Source organism: Thunnus thynnus, chromosome 11 (genome assembly GCF_963924715.1).
Source record: "Thunnus thynnus chromosome 11, fThuThy2.1, whole genome shotgun sequence".
Taxonomy (NCBI): Eukaryota; Metazoa; Chordata; class Actinopteri; order Scombriformes; family Scombridae; genus Thunnus; species Thunnus thynnus.
Genome location: NC_089527.1, coordinates 22,534,589 through 22,558,158, shown reverse-complemented (window position 1 = coordinate 22,558,158; position 23,570 = coordinate 22,534,589). Strand labels below are relative to the sequence as shown.

Below are 23,570 nucleotides of genomic sequence, written 5' to 3'. Positions count from 1 at the left end.
ACATTCAGCAGCAAGTTAGCTTAGCTTAGCCTAGCACAAACACTGGAAACAGGAGGAAAAAGCTCGGCATCTAATGGCATCAGCGTGTTTCCTAAAATGTCAAACTTCTACTTTAAACAATTAATCTATCACTGACTAACTAATCAACTAATAGGCAGGTCCGCCTCTTTCGCACAGTGTACAGTAGTGCCGTGCACAAAGGAATGAAAGCTAGCTGCTGCTTTTAATGGAGCTCATACACACCTCAGACAACCTCACATGGTCTCTCAACAACAATTGCATCCTCAATAAAGAGGCCTCACAGCAGAGAATGTACTTTCTGAGGTGTCAAGAAGTGTGGTATGAGCACCAATACTCTCGTGAACATTTATCACTGTACCATGAGTGTGTCCTGACAGGCTGTATCACAGTGTGGTTTGGCAACCTGACTGCTCAGGACTGCAGACTGCTACAAAGACAGCAGCAAAAATCATTGGCTCGGAACTACCACAACTTCATAACATTTACACCACAAGCACCTGCAAAAGGAAAACCCAAAACATCATTAAGGACACCAGCTGCCCCGCTCATGTTCTGTTCTCACTCCTATCTAAAAAACGTAGCCGAGCATCAAATCACACACCATCCGCCTCAGTAACAGCTTCTTTCCACAGGCAGTCAGGTTGCTGAACAGCTGACACATCCATATGCACCTCACATTGTTGTAATGTTATCGTGTACTATATATTGTGTATACAATATATGCATATGAATGCACTGTGTATATAGTCTATGTAGGTCTGTAGTGTTCTTCTTGTTGTGTTTGAGATGGTGAGTCCTTGGTGTAAAGGCTGAGAGAGCCAGAGCACAAGTATTTATTTGTATTTTTAATACACATGACAATAAAGTTGAACTTGAACTTGACAAGGATGAAGAGCTTCTAAATGCATTCCAATTTAATCCATCGATTTAGCATTGTACTCCTTTAACATGGTCGGACTTTGGACATTGTCTAAATTAATGAAGCAGAACCAGAGATATGGGCTCTTTTATTCCACGCATTCTTCATTCTTGTCAATACCTGGCCCCTCACCAACAATGCAACAATTTGAGTGTTACATTAGCAGCTTATGGCCTCAAGCAGACATCATTGGGGATGAGCTGGTCTGACACTCAGTATCGGCATTGGTCCAATACTGATCCAGTGGCCAAAATCACTTGATCGGATATCAGAAGAAAAAAAAAGGATAGGCCACTATGATTCATTAGCCTAAACTATAACGTAAATGCTTAAACTTTGAGCGACATGGTGTAAAGAGAGAAGTGTCTTGAGTAACACAGATGAGCAGCATGTGTCACATGAACAGTAGCTGGAACATGAGTGAGAGCTGTCAGCAGCGCTGTCATCATGTCAGCTGTGTAGAGTTATTTTAGGCTCAAGGAAGAAAAAAGCCAAACAGCCAAGTGCAATTTATGCGATGCAAATGTTTGAGGGGGTGACAGCAGTGTTGGAAACTTCAACACCACTAACTTGAACACTTGCAGAGGCATCATGGAAAGGAGTATGCCGAATTTATACAAGCAATGAGTGCCAAGAAGAAAAGTGTGCCGCAACAAACATTGCTGGAAACAATTCATAAGCATGAGAATCTCCCTTCAGACAGCAACAAAGCAAAGCTGATAACGGAGAAAGTCGCTGAAATCATTGTGCTGGATGACCAACACCTTTCTGTTGTTGAAAATGTGGGTTTTCAACATTTAATTGAACATTTGGAGCCTCGCTACACTTTGCCAAACTGGCATTTCATCTCCAAAACCGCTATCCCAAATAAGTACAAGCAAGTGTGCAAATTAATTTCAAAATGTTTGGAAAACATTGCCATGATTAGTTTCATAACAGACATCTGGAGCTCAGACATGTGTCCAATGTCATTACTAAGTCTGACAGCACAGTGGATAGACTCAAGTTGTACTTTGCAAAAAGCAGCGCTGCAGGCTAAGCAGTTTTGTGGCTCACACACAGGAGAGTCCATCGCTACAGCAACAAGGGAGATGTTAAATTCATGGAAAATTAAGAGGAATGTCCTTTAAGAGACAATGCTAGTAACATAATAAAAGCAATGGATCACCTTGGAGCTCCTAGTTTGGGATACTTTGCACATACCCTGCGACTTATTGTGAACAAGGGACCGCTATCACAGTGTAGGGTAAGCGATGTGCTGGCTATCAGCAGAAAAACGTTGGGTTACTTCAAGCACTCACCACTTGCGTGTTCTCGCTTGGAGGACATTCAAGTGGAGCCAAATATGCCGCCCAAGCGTCTGCAACAACTCTGTACGAACGAGATGGAACAGCACATATTATATGATCGAGAGCCTCGTTGCACAGAAACGGGCCCTGTGTGCATCTTACAGCGGAGTATAACCTGCCAGCCACATTGACGGTAAACCAGTGGGGGGTACTGGAAAAGACTGTTGCAGCTGTAGCCTCTTTTGAGGAGTTGACAAGGGAGGTAAGCTCTTCATCTGCATGTGATGTCATCCCCTTTCTCAGTGTCCTTAAACGGATTCTCACTTGAGAAAAAAAGGCCAACGAGGGAATTGAGACCATGAAAGGCACCTTCCTTGAGGTTGTGAACAGACGTTTCAGAGACGTGGAATCTGAGCCATTATACTCAGTTGCAATGCTACTGGATCCAAGATATAAAGACAGGTATGTGGGTTCTATGATAATTTTATTTAGGATGATTCTGTGTGTGTGAGAGAGAGATTTACACACACAAATCCCACACCTGTCAGTGTGTGTGTGTGGAATTTTTACTTATGCACATCTAACGACAGTATTTCATATTATGCATGGATTTGGGATGGGATGGGATTAATCACTTGATATCAATGGTAAGCTTATTTCAAATGTTACATACATGCGTATTTTTATCATACCAGGTACTTTAAAAATGGTACTTTAAAAATGCAGAAACTTCCAGACATGCAAAGGATGCATTAATGGCAGAAGTAAGGAAGATGGAAGTGTTGAGGAGGACCACATCAGCATCCTCAAAGCCAGCAAAGAAGACTCCATGGGTGGAGGATGCAAGCAAGAGCATTTTAGATGAAATCCTGGAGGAAAGCAAAGTAGAACCTGGTCCTGAGTCAACCACAAGTGCATGCATTGAAGTGCAGACCTACCTCAGGGAAACAACTATTTGGCACTCGAACAATCCTCTGCTGTGCTGGAAAGTCAACCGACCAACCTAGACTGCCCTCCGTGCCGGGCACGGCAACCAAATATCTCTGTGCACCTTCAACAAGTGTGGAGAGTGAGAGGCTCTTCAGCACAGCCTCCATTATTATTGATGAAAGGAGGAGCAGGCTGACAGCTGAGAAGGCTGAAATGCTAAATCTTTCTGAAGGAGAATCTGCCCCTCATATTAAAGTGAACAAACTTAAGTCACATAGGGACTGTAAAAAAGATGAGCCAGGCAGCTACTGCTATGTCTTATCTTCTTAAGAGGAAAACTTGAACCAAATATTTTAGTTTACATTGCAATTCATTATTTTTAGTTATCGTTATTTAAGTTACGGTTTACATTTCAACTTGTTTTTTGCGAATTCAGTTATATCCAGAATTTACTGTGGAATTATAATTCCTTTGTTATTCTAAATACTCAGATTTAAACTTTTGCACAAAGTTGCACTTTAAATTTCATCTTAAATGTTTGAATGGTGCTGACCAATCAAAAATGCTGCTAAAAGTTCTGTGTGAGAAAGTTTACATAAAAGGAAGCAGCAGTATTGCATAACTGAGTCATGTTGTGGGCTGTGTATTTCTTCCTTTAGGGGAGTAGAATATTTGTTTCACAGTTTGAACATTATGTTTTCTAGATGGCTAGATTAAGCAAAGTGAATCCATACAAATGTATTATTAACCGCTTAGTTGTTTAAGAGATGGAAAAAGACGGTATCTGATTGATCTCAGCAGATACTCAAGGTTGCAGTATCGGACATGAAAAAGTGATATCGAGCCATCCCTAGAGATAATGTTTGTCTCGTCAGTCAGCATGACAACTGCAAGCTGATGTCTATTTATTTTCTTTTCTTTGCTTGAAGCTAAAATTGTTGATAAATATAATTAAGGCTGCAACTAACAATTATTCTCAATTAATCAAAAAATATTAAATTTACGCATGTGTTTCCCATCCATTAATTTATTTGTGGTGGCCAATCACCAATTGATTTTCTGTTTTTGGAGCTGCGCACCCTGCTCTCGCGCTCTCTCTCTCTCTGATGTACACCCAGATAGACGCAGACACAACTGCACCGTGACTCTTTCCCCCCGCCACCGCACACAAACAGCTTCCTCTGACCTTTTACCCTGCAGTCACGTTATGCCATCTACTCCTGAGAGGCGCGGTAGCACAATCTCCACTTAAAAACTTAAACACTTAAAGATCAATTATGCCTCTACGTCACTTTTTAAAGCATTGACCGTATACTGTAAAAACAAGGAACTTCATTCGGGTGCACCTCGTAAACTCAAATCCATATTCAAATGGTTTAAAATGGTTTTAAAATAGGAAAGTTTCTTTTTTTTCTTTGTTGAAATACATATAGTACATACATACAATACATATACAGACAAATACATACATACAATACATACATCTGTCATTACTTTGTTGTTCTACAGCATTTTCTAAATCCCCCTCACCCCCCCGCGCTACTGCCAGATGTAATATTCTCAGTGTGTCTGCAGTACAGGCATTGCCGGAGGTGACTGTACTGAACTCCAGCCACTATGTGACTGCCAGGTAAGTGCTTGGACAGCCCTCGAGGGAATACAGCTGCACAGCATCTCACTGAAAAGTGTTCAGTCCACTTTACTATGCCCTGTTAAGGGACCGCGGTGGGGAGGCCACATTGCTTTGATCACAGCCAACTTGAAAAGTTTCTTAAATAAGCTTAACAGCAGCTTCTGTAGGAGGTGGAGGTTCTAGCTTTAGCATAAGAATGTAAAGGCCACATTAACTTATACAGGAAATACACACAGTCCACAGTAAATGGATATTTGACAAAAAGAGAACTTCAATGTTACATATGCTTGCCTGTATCTAAGCAAAAAATAGACCTTATTCACAAAGAGAGGGTAGAGTCTGATAAAGCCAATACAGACTAATTTGTGGTGTTTAAGACTGGAATCAAGAGACAAAGAAGAAACTATAACAGTTTTATAAGAAGGCTGAATAGAATTTAGGTATTTAGACCTAAAAAAAAACTCCAGGCTGTTTCTGCAAGAGAACATGCTGTCCTTCTCTATTCGGCACACTGCATGGCTATTGGATGTGCACATTTTCTCGAATAAAAACACTGACCAAAGGGCTTGTTGCTCATAAAATATTGAGCCCTTAGGAGTGAGGTAGTTCTCCATCTAAAAAAAATAAAGCCGTTTTCTTTTAATATTCACCTTGCAGCAGTTCAAGCAGCAACAAACTAATAGTATCACTATGAGGTTAAAAAAAAAAAAAAAGAAAAAGAAAAGAAAAGAAAAGAAAAAAGGCAAGTTGTGGGTTCACAGATATGAGCGTTTACTATATGGTCAGAGGAGACATTTTTGATGGCTGAATGTATTTGTGAGTTCCAGTCTCCGGGGACTTTGAACAGACATGAAATAAATGCATACAGAGTGTGCTTCATGTATGAAAAGTGAGAAAAACAGATTTTCCAGGCAGGTATTACATGAGGGAGACACAATTAGAAACAGAGTGTAGTTTGAAATCACAGTGGATGCTGTGTGGGTGTCTGCACGTTTACGTCTGGGGACTAGAATTTATTTATAAGCTTGAGCTCAAGTGGAGGCTTAAGTTGTTTTTTTTGGGTTAACACAACTAAATCATACGGTAACTAAAGGGCCTAATGGCATCTGAAGCCTCCTAACCCACACCTTTGACACCGGAAATGAGGGACTGCATCTGAAAATACGACGATACACTTCAGGTGGTGCAGAGGTGAGAAAGTTGCAGAATCTGAACAAGCTTCCTCTTATTCTTCAAATATCTATTTGCATCACATTTCAGCCATGGTGGCTGTACACATGAAATACCTCTAAAGAGAGACTGTCCGCCCTTATCCTCATTTGCTTGTAGATCAAAAAGACATTCAAAACAATCCATTCCAGGAAATGAGATCAGGGAGGCAGGATGTTATGAGAGTAGGTTTTTCAAAGGCTCCACCTTTGAGTGTGTGGACAAGTATGAACCTGTTTGTTTTCCCTGTTTGATGTTTGCATGACACGGTGTACAACTAGAGCCCGACCGATATATCGGTCAGCTGATATTATTGGCCGATAATGGCCAATCCTAAATATATCGATATCGGCATACATGTTGTCCAATATGTGCCGATATAATTTTTTTATTTTTTAAAGTTGTACAGACAGCATTTTATGTATATTTGATCCTTTTTTTTAATTCAACTTTAATATATATATATATATATATATATATATATATATATATATATACATACACATACTTTTTTTTGTTCTATAGATTTGTTTTATTTATTGTTATTAAATTCCCAGTGAAGTTTACTGTTTACAATAAAAGGTTATTGTTAAACTGTAAAATACCATGCCTCCATTACAAAATCTTTGTCACAAGTGTTCCATAACCACATTTGAGGGATCATTGCAAAAAATGTGTGTTTATGTATATATAAAAGATTATCAGCCGATATAGCGATATTAGAATATTTTTACTCCCTAATATCAGTAATGGCATCGGCCCCAAAACTCAAGTATTGTTGGGGCCCTATGTATAACAGAGCTTGTTTAAAGCATACTGAACCCTTAACACTAGGAGTGGGAATTACAGATGAACTCACAGTGCTATCATGATATTCCTCCCACAGTAGAGATAACTCACAACAACAGCGATTCATGATACATGATATACCACAAAGAAATAATCAATGAAATATCACGATATCTGTAACTGAAGGAGAAAGAAAAATTATTTCAACACTGATAACTAGCCTCCATTTGTGCCACTCACTTTTTGTGCAGTAAACAGCACACAATCCGCTGATAACTAACTGTGCTGTATTCAGAGCTTTACTAGATATTCAGGGCTGACAAGTGACGACAGTAACGTTAGCGTGATAAACAGCAAGGCTACAGCTACGTGCTGACACTGCCCCACAGACACACACAAGTACCAGACAGAATCTAATAATGTATTGCAAGTGGAAATGTTGCAATATCGATTTTTTTGTCCCACCCCTACTTAACACTAACTCAGTTAATCAACTCTATGGATAATTAATACAGTCGGACTCACCAGTCACTTGAAAACAAAATCCGTCCTTCGTTACTTCCTGCAATGCATTGAAGAAATACTTGCGCACAAAGACAAATCTGCGCTTATTGGTAGATATGATGACATGATATGATGACATGCCAGTCATCATGCATCAAATATGGATCAGATGATTTTGTTGCCACCCTTTATTTATGCAAAATACTGCTATGAACACACCCTACAACAAAGGACACAGCAGGCCCTGGGGGCAGAGATAACTATATGTAGAACTGGCAGCTCCAGTTCCAGCTCCAAATAGTGGGTTTATGGTTACGATAGTAACTGAGATTGAAACAAAACAAATTTTTAAAAATCAAATCAAAATAATTTTAATAACCAATTATAAATTGTTTTAACAATAACATTATAATTACTCATTTGTAATATTTTATGAACTAAAAATTACACCTCTCAAAAATGGTAGGGCCTGCAGAGAAGGCCCTGAAGGCCCCGACAGACCTGACCTCCTCTGCTAACTCCCTATTCTAGTTGCAGGACCTGCAAACCTGTGTTTTAGTTGCTTGAACCCAAAAGTAAAGGAGTGAGGATACTGACAGTAAGGATGTCCTGTCCAATTCATGCTGTGTTCATTTTACAAATTTCCCTTAAAACTAATAAATTCCATTCGAACTTAGCTGAACATAATTTATAATTATGGCATAGATAATAAACACATTGATTGATTGACTGATTAAAGTAAAATTGATAAGGCTTCGAGGAGCCAGCTGCCATCACTACAAGCAACCACAATGCATTCAGCTGAAAGTTGCCAGTTAACAAGGTCACCGAAACAGGTGTTTCGGTTCAACCAGTGACCATGTTATGTGGTGGCTTTCAGCTCAATGTGTCGTGGTTGTCATGGTGACGGCAGCTGTTGAAAACATGAACAGAACATGTAAGTGTCCTCCTAAAAGTCTAAAATGTGGGTGCGGGCCCGCCCATAAAAGCCAAATGCCCAGCCAGTTACTGTCCTCTGGCACCGGGACTGGCTGTCCATCTGTTGTATGCACTGAAGAGAACATAAATAAATCCGAAAACAAGACAACAAGGTATAAACTTGTGAAGCAATAATCAGTATTTAATCTCACCATATGAACTGCCACACACTGTGTGAGACAGAGGTCACACAGATGATAGTAACCATCTCATCAACACTGTTTATACACAGTAAAGTTTGACTTTGTGCAAATCAAAATTCTGCATTTCTCACACTTTTCATCTGAAAAATCTCTGTCAGATAAAGAAATTGCTGACTGTAATTTAATCCTAGAAGTCATTTTTCACAAATGGAATTCCTGTTACAAGACTGTCATTAATGCTGAGGCACTTATACAGGTATTGATTTTGTACTATCTTTTTAGGGACTGCTGTAAAATGAACCTTTTTAAAACTTAGCCGATACAAGGTATAATATTTCTCTATATACTGCTGTACTTTCTCAACTCGTACCATCAAGAGATAAAAATTTTTTTTTTTTTTTTTTTAAATCACACAAGAGAAAATGAGACACTGCACACAAGAGCAAAGGCGGACTGGAACAGTCACCTCAGAAGTCACTTGAAATTCTGAAATGAAAATTGAACTCAAAGAAGAAGCATATGCAGAGGCTAAATGGACCGCGTCTCTTTTTCATCCCCTTAATGAACCCACTTCTACAGGTCCACTCTGCTTTAGCCACAGGAGGCAATGAGGTTATTACCATGTAGGACATCAGACTTCACCCTGTGTAATTACACCGCCAGTATCTGAGCTCTCTTAAGGGTCCGCTGCAGTTGATCACATCTTGAAACCCCAAAGTGCAGCTGTTAAGAATAGCCTGTAGACTGAATTGCTGGCTATCTAAGCACATATAAATGAGCGACTGAAGATAGGATGATGTCAAAACTAATGTCTTGTATAAAAACAATTAAGTTGAGCTGTTTTATACAGTATTCTCTATTTCACATCTGCCACTGTTGCCATTTCTGTAGCATAGTCTCTTGACCAGTGAGGATCAGAGAGTATCTTTGCTTACATATAGTATGTGTGTTCTCTCTGATGGTTGGAAGTATTATTACCCTTTACTTAAAAAGTCAAAAGCTCAAATTTCAGGGGTTAAACCTTCCCTACATATCCTGCCAAGCCCTAATCCTGCCGCTGCTTCAACATGATGACATAATGAAAGGCTTCCTCCTCCCTTCATTTCCACTGCTCACCTTCTTTCCTTCCCCCACATCTGCCTTATTCTGTGACCTACATTTAACTGTGCTGCTGTGCATACAGATGTAAACGCGGACACCGCTCCAGTGACTGCGTTAGTGTCTATAATATGCGTTTCTTCCAAAGTCAGTCATTTTAACGTTATATCTAACCCACACAAAGAACTGAATTAATATTGCATTCACTACTGCATCTCTTTTCAAATGTGTGTGTGTGTGTGTGTGTGTAGTTATTTCACTATGTCTCTGCTTGCTTGTCTTTGTGTGGAAATGTGACTTACTACCAGTGGTAGATCAACTAGCTCTTCTCCACTGGCACCTAGCATGTGGAGCTGAGAACACACTGCAGGCGATACAGCTCATTCCAGCCATCCAACGGCCTGCCAATCACATACACTGGAGCATGCAATCGCATGACTGCATGCACGCATACAGATGCACAGCTAAGTACAGACCAGCTTTCAAACCTAGACCAAACTTTAGCTAAAAATACCGTGAAACAGAAGTGAAATTTCAGCTTCTTCTGCTCAAAAGTAAGATGGTTAATGATGTTGTGTGGAGACACACAGCAGACGACTTAGGTAAAAAAAAAAAAAAAAAAATCCAGGCAAGCCTATTGTTGCCTGACAACTTGCAGGGACTTGAATGTAATGCATGTCAGCTCGAGTGTTACTCTCCAAAAGTCTGGTTGCATTGCTTTTAACCTAGTGTCTAAAATATAGCTCTGTTTTCTATAGAGCTGTGATAATTAGTCAATCAACAGAAAATTAATTGACATCTATTTTGATAATCATCATTTCATTTGTTTTTAAAGCAAAAATGCATTTGCTGCTGCAAACATTTGCTGGTTTCTGCTTCTCAAATGTGACAATTTGATGCTTTTCTTTGTCATACCTGACAGTAAATTGATTACTTTTTTGTTTTGGACTGTTGAACAAATAAAATAAGACATTTAAAGATCACCTTTTTCTGACATTTTATGGACAAAATGATTAATCGAGAAAATAATCGGCAGATTATTCAACGATGAAAATAACCATTAGTTAGTTTTCTTATTGACTATAAAAGTAAAATGTACCTTTTTTATGGCTATAGATACTCTGCAGTACACTTGCCAGTCTAACTTGAGCTGAAACAATCAACAGAAAATTATCAGAAACAATTAATATGATTATTTAAGACTCTTTTTTCCCTTTTTTGCAACATTCATGGTTTCTAGCATCTGAAATGTGATTATTGCTGGTTTTCTTTGTCTGCTATGATAAAAAACTGAACACTTCTGAGTTTTGGACTGTTGTCAGACAAAAAATACATTACAATATTACAATATGGCAAATTAGCCTCTAGGAACATGTGACTGGCATTTTTCACTGTTTTCTGACAGTTTATATTCTTCACATGTAGCCACAGTGTGTACAGAGTGGCACCGTTTACAGATGAAAAACATTTTGTCAGGGCTCTTAGGTGAACAAACTGTAATGGTGACATTGTTTCTAAATTCCCTTACACATATATTAGGCATTTCAGTACTGCAATTCATTGTTACTTACTGGCCAATAGATACCGCTATATCTGCAAAAAGCTAATATATCAAGCCAGTCAATTTATCAGTCTGGCTCTGGTCCTGATTTTCCCATATGTTCACCAGCTAGTTGCAAACTTTGTCTGTCTGCTGTTTGGAGCTGGGTAGATAGTGTGCAGTTGATTTTTAGAGTTATTTTACTGAAAACAGCTGCCTGCTGCAACTAGAAACAAGGTTAATGATGATGATGATGATAATCCTCTGTAGTTTGTCTCTTTATGTTACCCCTTTAAGGCAAAGCAAGTTTATTTATAAGGCACATTTCAGCAACAATGCAATTCAAAGTGCTTTACATAAAACGTTAAAAGCATTGAGACAAAGAAACACACGATGAAAGGGCTTTAAATACAATCAAAAGAGCTAAGAGAACAGAAAATAAAAATAAGCTAAAATGGAATAAGAGAGGCATAAAATTCAAGAATAAAACTTACAGTGCAGTGTAAGAAATTAATAATTATTTAATATAATAAAAGTCAGTTGCAGACAGCAAAGTCTTCAGCTTTGATATAAAAGAACTAAGAGTTGCAGCAGATCTGCAGTTTTCTGGGAGTTTGTTCCAGATATGTGGAACATAAAAACTGAACACTGCATCTTCATGTTTAGTTTTGACTCTGGGAACAGAAAGCAGACGTGTCCCAGACGACCTGAGAGGTCTGGATGGTTCATAATGTAGCAGCAGATTAGAAATGTATTTTGGTCTTCAGTCTTTTTTGACAGACAGGAAGTCAGTGTAAAGATCTGAGAACTGGAGTGATATGATCCACTTTCTTGGTATTAGTGAGGACTCGAGCAGCAGTGCTCTGAATCAGCTGCAGCTATCTGATCGATTTTTTAGAGAGACCTGTTAAGACACCGTTACAGTAGTCGAGTCTACTGAAGATAAATGCATGGACAAGTTTTTCCAAATCTTGCTAAGACATAAGCCCTTTAATTCTCAACATATTCTTCAGGTGATAGTGGGCTGACTTTGTCAGTCTTAATGTGGCTGTTGAAATTCAGGTCTACTTCCATCAAGATTTCTGGCTTGTTTGTGGTTTTTAACATTACTGACTGAAGCTCAGTGCTGCCTTTGAATTGTTCTTCCTTGGCTCCAAAAACAATTACTTCAGTTTTGTCTTTGTTTAATTGAAGAAAATTCTAGTACATCCAATCATTATTTTGTTCTATGCACTTACTCAGTGCGTCATCTGCATCATCATGGTAACATATATTGTTGTTTTCCATAGTCTGAGCCAGTGGAAGAATGTAGATGTTGAATAGAAGAGGCCCCAGAATGGAGCCTTGGGGAACGCCGTAAGTCATATTTGTCCCCTCAGATGTGTAATTAATTACATGTAGACACAAAGTAGTCCTGTCAAACTAGTTTAGTACTGTGCCACATACTCCCACGCAGTTTTCCAGTCGGTCTAGTGACATACCTGCCAACATGCATCAGATGCAAATCATAGCTGTTTGCACACTGAATTACTGAACATCATTTGCATACATACGCATAATAGTGCATCATTTGCATGCATGCAGCAAACGGATCACAAGAAAGTGAGAGATGCACTGATATGAAAATTCTTGATTTTCTTTCCTTGAAATTTTCCTACAGTAGGCAAAGTAATAGACTGCGCTATATTTTCCCAAGGTTGGCAGGTCTGCGTTTTACTTCAGTGAAATCAATTCACAATTTCAACTTTCCACATCCACCCCAGCCTCTTTACCTTCGCAAAGGAGTTACAAGAACCGTTCTCACTTGAAGAACCAGCCAGCTGGAGTGAGGAGGGGGAATGAGAGCGATAAAACTGATGTGTTGCTGTCGATTTGCAGTCTCTTGAGATGATATTATGCATTTGTCATCATGATCCTCGCTTCATATTTGGGTGAAGGTAGGGGGCTTTTCAGCAGGCTAGAAGCTGCTGCTCTTGCTGTTAGACTTAAGTACTGCACATGCACAATTGAACTAACAGGCGTAACCAGCTTTTTGCGTAGTTTAAAGTGACAAATCATACCAGAATATTTTGATGTTAAAATGTGAACCTGCTACGCAAAGTGCGTACAGGTTGGCAGGTCTGTAGTTATATGTTGTGGTTGACCGTGTTGAATGCAGCACAAAGATCCAGAAATACTAAGACTGAAATTCTGCCACTAACTGTGTCTCAGCGGATGTCATTGAAGACCTTACCAAGAGCAGGCTCAGTGCTGTGGTGTGGTCGAAATCCTGACTGGAAGACATCAAACTAGTTATTTACTGCCAAGAAGTTGTTTAGCTGTTGAGGAATTCAGCTGAAGAGCCACAAAAGAAGTAAAATTTCCATAATATATCTGCTTGCATTGGAGGGAATCAACAACAAAATAGCCACTCCACCTCCTTTCTTATGCACTCTAGCTTCACTCATAAAATGGAAGTTGGGAGGGGCTGACTCGATAATAGCTGCACTGCTATCTTGGTCTAACCAATATTCAGTTAAAAAACAAAAATCAAGGTTGTGCTTGATAATAAAATCGTTGATTAAAAATGTTTTTCCTGCCAAGGACCAGACATTTAATTAAGCTAGATTTATCAAGTTAAAAGCATTATCTGCCAAATTTTTTGGGACAGGCTGTGGCTGACCAGGAATGGATGATAAATTTGAAAAATTTGCAGAATTGGTTGGGTGCTTCCTGTTTCTTTAAGACAGAGTGATTAGACCCATAAATATAAAAACATTGATCAGGGCAGCTTTATGTTTGCTTTTGGAATTTCCTTGAAGCAAAATTTCCACGGTTGGGTGTATCTGATGTTAGATAAGTTTCATGGTAACATATCTGATTTTCAGTGAATTTTACTTTCTTGTAAATTCGCCGTCTCCACAGTAAAAGAGAAAATACGTGTTTTATATATTAACAAGAAAACTGTGATGTCTTCAGTTTCCTTGATTTGTCTGATGGTCCAAAATCTTAAGATTTGCAATTTGCTGTCATATTTGATAAAGAAAAACAGCAAAATGTCTCATTTGAGAAGCTGGAACCAAGGAACTTTGGCATTTTTGCTAGAAAAATAACTAAAATGATTAATTGGATACCAGAAAAGTTGCCACTTAATTTTCTTTTGATCGACTAATCTATTTATCAACTAATCATTGCAGTTTTAATACAAGTACACGCAGACAGGAAAAGATTAGACTATGTTCTTCATTATGTGAAATGAGCAAAGCAAGAAGGAAGTTGTCTTTCATCTCAATTCTCTCTTGGTGGTATCAGGATCAGACTCATGAGGGAGGGCTTCATGCTGCTATAATACCAGGTCTAGCAAGGTCAGACCAGAAAGTACTAACTCCATTACAGACTGATCCCACTGAGGCAGATTAAGTCCATCCTGTCCCCTACTATCCTCCTTCAACCACAGCACCGATTATATCATCGGAGCAAAAATGTCTATTTTTGCAAAGGCGCACTTTGAAACCCATTAATCTTGCTCTAAAGAAGCGACTACATCCAATAATGGCCGAGAGGTGCAGGGAGGCGGAAGTGTCTCACACACACCTGTCACAGTCCATCTGCTGTAGAAAATTCCCACCTGATCCACAACGCAGAGAAGAGACCATTAGGTCTACATGCTGCAACTATGTGTATGTGCTTGCATGCACACAATCAACCTTCATTCTGCAGAGAACAGTGCAGACATCCATAGCATACTACTGAGATGACACCTGGACACACACACACACACACACACATGCACACACCTGGACATGGTCGCTGCGCTACCAATTAGCCCCTCTCTTTCTATCAGAGCACCATGTGAAGTGTTCATGCGCCTTGTAATTATGAGTGCGGAGGATGTTTCATTTAAAAATCAGCCCTACTGACACAGCCCTTGAGAGAAAACAAGCCTGACTCACTCAGTCAGTAACAGACAAGAGAAAGTCATCAGACATCCACTGGCTGTTCAACATCTAAACAGGAGGCTGACTTTAAAGTTTAAACGTAACAACACAGTCCATAAAGTGCTCAGCAAGCCACAGTCACAAGAAAAAGACATTAAAACACTAATGTTTGGTGGAGAAAGTGACTTCCACTTTACGTCAGATAACACAGTGCTGGGAAGAGTTGAATCATCCTGACCTTCTGAGCACATTACCTTCTGATAAATGACCAAGGACAGCAGTTCTTGATGACAGGCTTTCACGGTGCACAGAGCCCTCTCGAATACAGCCTGCCGACAGCAAGGTCCTGTGAAGGAAATGTGGCTCCACACCACCTCACATTACAGGCCATAAATACAGCTGGGAGTGCTGATGTCCACAGCAGGCAAGCGTTTGATGTGAGAAAGTAGTGAAAGTCTACTTCAAGCTCATTTCGCTGTCCGTTCCCTTTCTTGTGGAGGCTGAATGGACATAGAAAAGCTTGTACTATCAGCCTGTATGACTGGTCACCCTCTCCCACCTACAGCACAGTGACCCTCACTTTTTCTGGACTAGGCAGAGATTCACAATGAAATACAAAGAATATAAAATCAACATTTCTTTGGTCTCAAAATAAGACCTTACAGCCACACAGGTTAATATATATGTTAATGCTTCAAAAAAAAAAAAAAAAGATGCTGACAGGATTTATTCATATCAGCATTCCATACACTGGATGTTGTGTTTGAGAAAAAAATGAAATCATGCTTGACTGTCCAGAGAACAAGCTCACTAATCTAAAGCTTTACAGCCATTTTCAGACAGCTTAACCTCTCTATAATCTGTTTGAACTCCGGACACTTACTTCTAAACATGGACTAAGATTAGCAGCCTATCACGGACTTATAGTACAACTATGAAAGCTACACCACAATAAGCTGCTCAAACATCCCATGTCTCCGTTTACGAAGCCACAACACAAAGACCAGAGCAATATACAACGGCACAAAGACGCACACAAACGAGTGCCTAAACAACATCTCTCAGGAAGTTTACAATCTTGTGAAGACGGCTAATTACGTCCATGTGTTTCTCATGTGGAGTCCTGTCCTCTGAGCAATCACACACACACACACACACACACACACTCAGCCAGGAGTGAGGGGCACAGCTGGTCTTGATGACTCCGGCGCTGCAGCTTTTGAAGGCTGAGCTCAGATAACTGCTGCTCTGGTCAGTGAGCGAGCATCTGAAATTACACCTGCCCTGCCCACTTCTCTCTAATGTATCCTCACACACAGTCTGGAACAGATGAAAAATGAAACTCTACCTCTAGCTTCGACTGACAGTAAAATTATATATGAGCATATTAGGATTAACTAAAAGGAAGGAGACCTAAATCTTTGAGCCTTGTCATTTCATTTGGACTTTCTGTCTGGGTAGATGTGAGATACCGAGCGTTGAAATTTAAAATAAGTTGAGGGAAATGTCATTTTTTTATTAAACATATTTAACCCCCATTTTTTTCCATCAATATTAATAGCCTTTATTAAAAAAAGACTTTATACCTTCCAATTTTAAGTTGACAGTTTCTAACCTCACTCTTATGTGAAGCAATTTCACCTTATGGTTAAATCAATGTGACTGTTCTGAGCAGCCTCAAGGCTGCAGTGGTGCAATATTTAAAAAGTGCTTTATTGTGCCGCTAGTGAATGAATCGACCATTGCACGTCTGTCTTTCAGAGACAGAAAGTCTGCATCCCTTTACAGTGTGCAGACAATAAAGAAATGTGTCCTTGAAGAATAACTCTTGCCATTTCTTTCCTGGAATCCATTTTCCCATCCCTGAACATGAACACATCAATGAGAATCATATGTGATATTTTAGAAATGAAGTGTATGTTTTGTATTGCTTGCTTTGTTCACTAGTTTAACCATGAATGTGAACACAGGAATTCAGTCATCACACCTTACTGGAATAGATGTTAATTATCTGATCCAGAATGTCTCTTGGCTGCACTCTCATCCGCATAAATCGCCTCCTCCCCAGACTTCCTCTGGTCCGATGCTAATGAGAGCAGTCAATCTTTGACTAACAAGTTTAACTCCGTTATTGGGTCATCACTAACTGCTGCTATGCATTTTATCCTTTAGTATTTTTTGGACTAGCAGTATTTTCTCGCTGCTAGTCCACCTCCAAAAAGGTGCTTTTCAACCCACTGACTGGTGTGTTGGTTTTACAATGAAACATTTCAGCAGAAAAAGTGTGAATGAAAATCCTCACACTGTTTTCATATAACTGTTACACAGTGACCATTGCTTTAATTTATCCTTGTTTACCCCTTCTCAGCTAGCTGCAGCTGTCTGTCCCCGTGTGCTGCTGTGTACATCAGCTCAACAATAATCAGGAAAGCTGTGAGGAACCGGATAAACTGAAAAACAAACATGAACCTACAGAAACACTGCAGAAACCAAGGATTCTCATTCAGAAACATATGAGTCTCACGCTCAATATGCTGAAAAATCCATGCGCTCCATGAGTTGCTGATATTTTGAGAATCCATCAGCTGTATGGGACAACACTGAAGACCACCAACCTGCTGAGCAAAATATCAGCAACTCTCCTGTGAAGCAACCAATGAGATTTTGATCAGATTGGTGGAAAAATGCGAGAAAATAGGGTCTGTGTGGAAAATGGCTGCAGATATGCTGTACGGTGGTTTGCTGTGGAAGGATTTAAGTGGAATATTGTGCAAAGAAAGCAGCTCTCCTGCACACCTGTACTCTCTCTGAATACCCAGAGGGATGGGGCGCCATTTGAGACAATGAATATCCAGCTGCAGAGACAAAGAGGTGCCAGCCAGTGTGCAGCGGTAATTAGATAGTTATGTGTAAAAGCAACAATGCAGATGTTCTATTAGAGTCACAACCCTTTCATAGACCAGTGGCGTGTGTGTGTGTGTGCATTTATCAGTTAACCATTAGCACATTCATAATGCATCCTTGAGAGTGGGTGCCAACATCTATGGCTCACTTACTATAAAAGAAAATGTCCTGGAAAAGAAAAGATGAATAATTTAGCTAGTTTTATATGATGTGCATGCAAAATCTTTTAGCTCTATCCCCGGGGGTTAAAAACACTGTCCACACAGTCCAACTTTTGTCCTCATCATAACCCTCAAAGAGCTCAAAACACACACCAGTAAAAACAGAGCTCGCAGAATTAAGCAGCAGCTGCATACACAAACAAAATTACACTTTTCTGACACAATGTCACCATCGCCCCGTGAGAAGCTTTGTGTTTTCTTCCCTGTGCTGTTTATGCTGCACAGGGAAGAAAATACCAAGAACAGACTGGTGCCTTTGATTCCAGCAGTGTGTGTGTGTGTGTGTGTGTGTGTGTGTGTGTGAGTGTGAGTGTGCGTGCGTAAATGAGTTCGGGTGTACTCTCATCCACTGCCGCTGTTCTTGAAGGTGATGTGACCCTGTGTTTCAGAACATTGGGACAGACAGCTCAGAGTGATAAACCTACACTTTTCCTGTTGATGATATCAAGGCAACTTCAAAGGCAACACGCAGCGCACCCCCACACACTCAAAAACAGAAAACACTTAATTACCCTTGACACTTGCATGTTTTCCTCCACAATAAAATGCCCTCGATTGTGTGACGTGACGGCAATTAGGAATGTAACACTTTTGTGTTTAAAGCACACGGTCTAATGTTACTAATTAAATTGCTTTAAACAAAAGCAGGCTCCAGCTCTGAAGCCGTGCAGCTGCTGATATGAAAGTGCTGTGATGTGAAACGTTGCTAAAAATGAACTTTCTGACCTTTCCATGCGTTTCCCCTTTATCGAACATCAATATAATGTTACAATATGAATTTACAGCGTTTCTATCATTTATAAGCATGCATTTTGGTGTCAGTATATTAATAAATATTGCTTGAACATGTCTTGCCCTGCTCCTCTTTTGTTGGCCCAGGTGTCCTGTTTTGAATGGGGGTACAAAACTGTTTAACAGCACTTGAGGGTCAAGGGAAGAATAAAGCTCTGCATCTTCCTCTCAAGTTGTAGAGCAGGCCTGGCTTCACTGTGAATGAACTGCTCCTCTAGTGTGGAGAAAACCCACATTTTCTGTAAAAGGGACTCAGTGGCTCTGATAGTGGTCTAGTTACGCGGATTCACCCAACAGGAGAAACGTCATTAACTGACCTACTAATACTCAGCTGTACATCTGTCAATAATGCTCCTCGTCTTTATTAACGCGTTTTATGTGTGAAACCTTTAAAAAAAAAAAAAAGGAGGCGCGCCGTGACTGCATGTAGTTCTGGTTAATGAGCTCTCTCCTTCTCTCTGTGTGATAATCACGGTAAAGTAACGGAGACAAAGGGTACAACCTGCATTTTCCGTGCGCGTGTTTCATCTATAACAATCCTATTTATTCAGTCTTTTTTTTGCCAAACATCGCTGCATGCACATCTCTCTCCCTGCGCTGCTCTGTGTCCTGCACAAAGCAGCAAATGCAGATCTGTATGGAAATCCTGCAGAAGGCGAACAAAGCCTTACCTAAAAACTGTGTCGGTCCTCACTGGATGCTGCTGCCGCTGCTGCTGCTGCTGCTGTCCGGCCGGCGGGCCATTTTCCTCCCGTTCGCCTTGTTGCACAAGGAGCATGCGGCTTGGTTTGGCTCTCCGTTCACTGTGAAGATACCCACTACTACGCTAAGCGGAGCGGAGGCTGTGTTGTCTGTCACATTGTTGCTGGCCCGTTTTTCTTTTTTTTCTCTCTCTCGCATCCACATCTTTGAGTTTGAGGGCGGAGTCAACGAGGGATCAGGGTTGATTTTTTTTACATCGAGGCAACGAGGTGGTTGGTGGGGCCTGAAGGGAAGGAAAGGAAGGAAAGGAGGGAAGGGTATTTTTATATTGAATTTAATAACTTGTGTCAGCTCTGTGCAGTTCAGATAAGAGAGGGTTTTTAAGGAAAGAAGTTAGGCCTTTTTCACTGCAGATGTTTTGACTTGTCATAGCAGGAGAAGCACAGGTGTTACTAATAACACCAATGATGGCTGTGTTGTCATCAAGTGTCCCTGTAAAACGTGACAGTGAGCCAGCATGAGAGACCCAGGATCCTGAAGCCATCATTCATTTTATTATTTACACCTTTGCTTTTCCTACTGTGAGATGTCAAGATGTCTTTTTTGGAAAAAAAACCTATAGCCTCAAGGATAGGTTTTTCACATCCATTTTAAAACAATAATCGGGTGCCCAGATGAACATTGAAACAGGTTTTTCTTGCTGTAATCACCCCTCCTGTTTATACTGGCCATCAAATGATCCCTTCATAATGCACTTACAATATAAGTGAAGGGGGCCAAAATCCACAGTCCTTATCTGAAGCTAATATTAAGCTTTAGCTGTCCAAATTTGTCAAAGTGGATTTCTTTCATTATAAGTTATTGCCTTTTTAGTGCCAAATTCCTGGTTTTTGTTATTATTCTCCCCCTGCAGCTCAACTAGGGAAAAACTGTTCCAGGAAACAAAAATAAGGAATTTTACTCTAAAAAGAAAATAACTGTGGAAGATATCCACAACTAACTGGGACTGCAGCAGCTGATCACAACATATTAGCTTTAGATAAACTTTAAGTACATTTTTTTAACAAAATGAGGACTATTTAATGGCCAGTATTGGCAGGAGGAGCGATCACAGGGAGCAAAACCTCTTTCATTGTTCACATGGTCACCTGACTGTTCTTTTAAGACTGACTTAAAAGATTTTGAGTCTATCTTTTAATTTATTCAGTGCTTTAAATCATTGATTCCCAACCAGGGGTACTTCTGCAGTTTCTAGGGGATATGTGGGAAGATTGTGAAAGAAAAAATATGATTTTGATTTTTTTAAAAAGATGGTTTGGAATGGAAAGAAACACAGAAGTAGGGATAAACATTTGTATGATGATCTGTAGTACATTTACTGTCACAGTCACAAATAAAGTACCAGCTATGATAGGCCCATATCACAAAACTCGGCTCCCACTATTCTGAGTCAGTTTTAACACCATGCTGTTGAGGGTTTGTGAAAGGTAGTTAGCATCTGAGCAGGGAAGTTGGATTACACTGATGAAAACAATGGATAAATGGTTGAAAAGCCCAACTTTGAACCTGAAAAAACCCAACCTAGACCAAACCTAACCAACAAATTCAGGGTCTGAATGTGTTGTATGAAAAAACATATGGTAACGGTAGCTTCTGTAATTGTGGTGTATTTTTTTTTTTAATCAGAGAAAGCGGGAGGATGTTTCATGCCTTTGGTGCACTGGCTGAGAAACTGATGAACATTAACTTTCACAGGCTACATTTTAAGAGGAAGTGGTTTTACAGAATGAAGAGTGTGATTGTACATCAATGTTCAGTAACAAGTGAAACAAGTATTTATAACCTGTTGATTTCTTGACTTTTGAAACAGCAGTTGACAACACAATCTCATATTTAGCTCAAGAATTAACTTAAAAACTCAAAATTTTAAGCCCAAATTGATTTAAAAACATCTTCAGTTCCATGACAACTGAGCAAACTCCATCTGCTTATGAAGATCATGTGTTGTATCAATTTTGTAGCTCCAAAACAGCTACTTAATATACCATGAAGTGTGACTTTTTTGTGATTGTCAGTTTGTCATTGCTGCCGTGTCCAAGGTCAAGAATGTACTTTTTAATTTAATTTATAATCTAGATTTTGTTGTTATCTGCAGTTTGTCTTCATATGAATTTGGAGGTTCTAATCTTGTGTTGTGACTTTTGGTGTTGGGGCAATCCATTTGTTTTTCACAGATTGTGCCTTTGTGTGTGTGTGTGTGTGTGTGTGTGTGTGTGAGTGTGTTGAATAGAAAGAGAGCAGTGCAAGACATGGTACAATTTAGTTGAGTGGTTGCAGAGCATTCACCAATCACTGTTTGACACACTGTACAGGCCTTTCGGTGGGGCATAGAAACTGTGTAACCAATATTTGTTGAAGTGTTAGTCTTCTGTGTTGTGTGTGTGTGTGTGTGTGTGTGTGTGTGTGTGTGTGTGTGTGTGTGTGTGTGTGAAAGAGAGAGAGAGAGCTCCTCTCTAGTTTGTGTTATTATTCTGTCTTAGGATCAGCCAGTCTAATGCAGGTTCTGCATTTGTGCGCTGCTCTCTTAATTGCCTCATCAGTAAATGTCAAATGTTCAAATGGCTTCACCATCTAGATTTATTTGTCCATTTGTGCTCCATCAGATGCAGGCGCTGCTGCTGCTGCATGCTGCAATTACTGCTGCAAAGCCAAATATGCCAATGAATAATAAATCACAACACAAAGAGATCTAACCAGCTGTCTGTGAACCATAAGACCAACTGGAAATACACTTGAATGGTGTTTACAGTAGAAACATCCTCTCTAACCGCTGCAACTCATGAAGGATGCTCAGATGGCTTCTCAGAGAACAGAAGAGGGTCACTTGTAGTGGTGGAAAACCTGCTAAATATACCCCACAAACAACAACACACACACAAACATATACAGATACACATGCATACGGATCAGGGAGTTAGCACAGATACTCAAAATATTGCCTCGAAAATAATACAACCAGAAACATCGGCTCTGTTGCATACATGCTGCTCTCTTCAAAGTGAAGCTCAATAATGGGGCGTTTGGAGGCAGATGACTCACACAAACTCACTAGTGGGCTCAGAGTCTGTGACTGAAAAGTGGAATGTGCGAGTGGGCTGTGGGAAGTGTGTTTCTGGCCCAGAGCAATATGTAAAGACCTCTGTACTGAAATGTCTCCTACAGTCATCCCAACAGCCCCCCTGCAGGTCAGCAGCCCTTTGTTGAACACCTGACTCAGGTGCTTATCATCTTCCTCCAGGTGCTTGTCAGTCATCCACACTTCATCATACCGCTGCCTTTGTAGTGGACGAAAAAAAAGGAATCTCACAATGAGGGGAAGAGGTGTGTAACCAGGTGTGAGAGTGTGCGTGTGTACATTACGACAGAAGAGGAGGGTATGTGTGTGTGTGTGTAGTGTGTGCATGAATGGGCATTTAGCACAGCTGCAAAGCTGTTTCCCCTGAAAATGGCTGATCACGATGATCAAAGGGACCAATTAACCCTTCGCTAAGTCCTGCTCCCCTATCAGACCAATGTTCGCTTCCCATTCATGTCTATGTGGAGCGGGAAGAGACACATTCACCGGTGGAGAATTCAGTCTGATTGAACTTTGACACGTGAAATCGTGGGTTCTCCAATCTCCAGCCGGTATGGGAGAGGGGGAGGGATTGACTTCTCATTCAGGAAATATCTCTTTCATCTCACACAAGGAGAAGTGATCTGCCACATTTAGCTACTAGCTAATTTCCATCTGCAATCCCTGGGCACTAATGTGATTAATGCAATCAATACAAATACAAGAGCAAAATACAATAAATACTAAATTCAAACAGACAGTAGATCCAGCAAGGCCCATTTCACCATGCAGAGGTTAATGACAGTAAATGCTTGATAAAATGCTGTATAATTTTTAAATGTGTGGACTGCTGTTGATAGCCCACT

At 40.0% G+C, this 23,570-nt stretch overlaps 1 protein-coding gene across 2 annotated transcripts in view; it reads right to left on the bottom strand.

Moving 5' to 3' along the window:
* Positions 1-19,954, bottom strand: part of st6gal2a (ST6 beta-galactosamide alpha-2,6-sialyltranferase 2a) — a 52,661-nt gene extending 32,707 nt beyond the window's left edge. Inside the window, exon 1 of one of the 2 annotated variants that reach the window (XM_067603879.1) lies at positions 19,559-19,954. The gene's annotated coding sequence lies outside the window, so the exon portion shown is untranslated. Of the gene's footprint in view, positions 1-7,315; positions 7,544-19,558 lie in introns of those variants that run through there. The other variant, XM_067603880.1, reaches the window with a different exon arrangement.
* Positions 19,955-23,570: the final 3,616 nt, after the last annotated feature.